Source organism: Kogia breviceps, chromosome 19 (genome assembly GCF_026419965.1).
Source record: "Kogia breviceps isolate mKogBre1 chromosome 19, mKogBre1 haplotype 1, whole genome shotgun sequence".
Taxonomy (NCBI): domain Eukaryota; kingdom Metazoa; phylum Chordata; class Mammalia; order Artiodactyla; family Physeteridae; genus Kogia; species Kogia breviceps.
The window spans coordinates 40,179,419-40,183,361 of NC_081328.1; positions in this window are offsets into that span (position 1 = coordinate 40,179,419).

Consider the following 3,943-nt stretch of genomic DNA (forward strand, 5'->3'; position numbering starts at 1 on the left):
CTAGTCCCTCGGCGCCCAGCGATCCCTTAAAAGGGCGATGGTGAAAGACTACCCGCCCCCTTCTCTCAGCTTAGACCCGCGTTCCAGTTCCAAGCGTGCCTCACCTTTCCTCATTATCCTGCTTCCCAACTGGATAAGGGAGCAGGAGGAGTTTAGGGAAACCCTCAAAGAGCAAGAGACGCACCCCCGTAGGGCCTCGGGCTCAGGGGCAAATTTTAAGGATTCATTGGTGGCTACCTGCATCCCAGATCCTCTCGGCGAATTTGCAAAAAAAAAGGGGGTGGGGGGGAAACGTCGAGACCCTATTTCAAGCCTGGAACGGAGAGCTGGTCCACACCTCTGTCTACGGAGAACAGAACGAGGTAACCCTTCCTCAGAGTGCCATCTCAAGAAATAAGGAAAGACTTAAATCTAGTTGCCCGCCTTCGCCCGCCTTCTGGCTCCACCCTAGACTTGCATTCAGTTCTGGCCTTGGAATACTGGAGGCTCAGCCCCAAGACCACCCTTCGCTAAGTGCGCGGAGCATTCGGGGCCAGCCCGCGGTACTACTCTGGCTGCGGTATCCCCCAACCCCTCCAGCTGCCCTCTAGAACATGCAGGGCTCCTAAGATCAGAAGTGAACTGCATCCTGGAAACTTGCTTGGAAATCTCAGAAGTGGGTTTGACTTGGAAATCCATCCTGGAAGAATGGGACTGATCCCCGGGTCCAGGAGACTCAGCTCGCCCCTGAGCTCCGGAGAGCATAGGTTTGAGTATCGGTAAAGGGAAGAGCCACAGAACCAGGCCAAACTCGACTGAAAACCCTGATGTTTTTCGGTGCTCTCTGCCCTTGTTACTGAGGAAGGAGAAGAACGTTGGTTAGCGACCCCAGATGGCGGGGACTGGAATTGCAGGCTTCTGTCTCCTACGAAAGAGCTTGCTGGAGCACGATGCTTCCAGCCCTCTCTTCTGCCTTCAAGCCAGAAGATCCTCCTAATTCAATTCAGGAAAAGTCCCTTTCCCATTATGAAGGCTACTGTCCACTCTCACCTGTCCACCTCTGGGCAGTGAATCACTTGGCTATTTGCATTTGGTTGGGAGGTGGAAGGATCTTGAATCTCTCCAAAATATTCATTACTTCTTCTCAGTCACGTGACTATTACCCCTTAGCAACACACAGCAAACTTTCAGTTTCACTCAAGATCACCAGGACAAGGTGGGATCCAGATTTTTGCCCTCTAGGAAGGTGGAGCCCAATTCGTTACCCTTACAAGCTGCCTCCCCCCATTAGTCAGTCAACAAGCATCTCTCTTATAAGGGCCTTATAGAATGCCAGCTCCTCACATCTGTTCAGAATCTTACAATTGATATATTGTTCGATTCTCACAACAGCCCCATGAGGTTACAGAGAAGGGAGAAACATTTCCTGATACAGAGTAGGATGCTCTTATTCTGTTCCAGATAGGGTGCCAGCTTCAGTGATAGTGAGTCAGATACCAGCTTCAGCGCCAGCATCAGTGTTTCCTGAAGGTGGAGGTCGGGGACGGGTGGTGCCAGACACAAAAATCACTTTCTGGCGGTATAACTGAATGTCATAACAGAGGTGCAGTAAGTGTTCTAAGCAGGGCCCCCAAAGGAATGAGGGTGCTACTAGTGGGAAATAGAGTTGCTGGGGCGGGAAGCAGGTTTGAGGGGTCCACAAGGCATCCCATGGCAGTTAGGGGCTGCCCCTCTGGCGGCGGGACGGGGGAGTGGGGGGACTAAAGGGGAGTGGGGGAGTGAGAGGAATGAGTCCTCTCCCTCTGGGGTCTGTATTTAGCTCTGTCTTCCTCCCTGCCCCCGCCCCAGAGGTCACAATGGTGCAGGCAGTGTCTCTGCTTCCCCTAAAATCAAGGTTTTCCTCTGGTGGGTATTCATTCCAAGGCTTTGGGATTCAAGGCACAGAAAGAAAGAAAACTCGGAGTGGGTGTTCTGAAGGGCGCTGTATTGAGTGATGTTGCATTTCCGGTGATGACCAGCAGGGGCCGCCAACAGCTATCCCCAGTCTGTTTCTACACCCACCCACTCCGATCTCTTTCCCCGACCCCCGCAACTCGCCAGTCTTGTTCTGGAAGCCTTTTCTATTGGCTGTAGCTCTCAGTAAAAAAATAAATAAATAAAGTTTGGAACCGTCACTGTATGTATATTTATGTTTATATATTATATTTATGCGATTGAACTATACGTATATTAAAAATCATTCACGCACCACAAATTTTTCATTATTTTTTAAACTGAATAGAAGTTCCAATATTTTCTTACCACACCCTAAAGGATCATCTGATGCACCCCTAGGTGCATTCCCCACTTTGGAAACCAAATTTCTAAAGAAAAAGCTGCGCCCCTACCCTCTCTTCAATCCCAGCCTCAACAGGGCATCTAGACAGGTAGCTTTGCCTCCTCTCCAGGACCAAACCAAACCCTCCCTGGAGGACCAAGTATGTCCTGGTCACTTGCTCCCGTCACAACCTCAAGACAGCCTGAAACGTCCTCCACCATCACCACCACCACCACCACCACCAGACACACACCAACCTGCCCTGCACCCACGTTAGACTGCTGGTCTGGAGGTGCAAAACCTCTCCCGAAAGCAGCCTCCTGGCCCTCCTCCCCACTCCCCACCCCTGGCCCTGGCCCAACACTCGCACTTTGCTCTGCCTCCTCGCTTTACTCTGCCACAACCCCATGGGGTGGGATGTTCTGGAACTAGACAGTCCTGTGCTGACATCCTGGCTCCGCCACGTGGTGTATGTGTCCTAGGCCAGTTACATAACATCTCTGAGCCTCAATTTCCTCATCTGCACAATAGGGATAACAGCCTCCACCTTGGGAGAGGACATAGAGTGGCTGCCACAGTGCCGGGCACACAGAAAGTGCCCCATAAATGTGGTTCCTTCCTGGGAGTAGGTCTGAGTAGGCTCTCACTAGGTGCCAGCTGGGCAGTGGGTGGTTAGTCTCTGTCTCTGGCTGTCTGATGTGCCCATAACTGGCCTCAGATCCTCCTGGGGAAGGCGGTGGTCCACCCCAGGGCTTCTGAAGCCCCAGGTATCTGGTACAGAAAGCATGTCCTCTTCCTGCTGCCCACACACCCATTAGTGGCATCTTGCTCAGCCCCATCTGTGCCACCCACCTCTCTTATCCTCTTCCTCCAGTGCCCAACCAAGGTGCCAAGGGCTTTGCTGTGGGCACCATGTAAGGGGACCAGGAATAAGTAGTTCATCACTAGAGTGGGGACGAGCTCGCAAAAGGCAGTGCAGACCCGGGGAGTGGGAGGAAGTCCTGCTAGCCAACCCCCAAACCCAGTGTCCATTCCTTGAGACTCCCACAAGCCAACAGTGCCTTGGAGTGCCCCTAGAGACCCTGGACAGGGCGGGAATGGGGGAGGGTCAAAGATGAAGGAGTGAAAGGAGGCTGGGGTTAGGAGAAATGAAGGAGATCTTTTCTTTCCCCTGAGTCTAGAGCATCTGCTTAGTCACAGTTCACCCCACTGGTTAGATTTGCATTCTTCGATTTTCAGAGGGCTTGCTCATAGTTTAAATTTTTATCCTACAATTGTGGGCTGATGCTCTGAGCTCTAAACATCATCCCCACCAGAGCCACCATTTGTAAGCACACTGCCAGGCACAGCTCCAGTCTCTTCACATGTATTAATCTCTTTGATCCTCATAATTACATGTTGAGGTGGCGAATACTATCACCTCATTTTACAGATGAAGAAACTGAGTGCAGAGAGGTTAAGCAATTTACCCAAAGGCATTATGCTAAGTGGTAGAGTTGGGATTTGACCCCAGGTCATCTGGCCTCAGGCTCTGCTATACATGCTGCACCTCACTTCATAGCTACTATTATTAGCTTCGTTTTATAAATGAAGAAACTGAAAGCCAGGGAAGTTCAGTGACTTGCCCAGGATCACCCAACAAGCTAG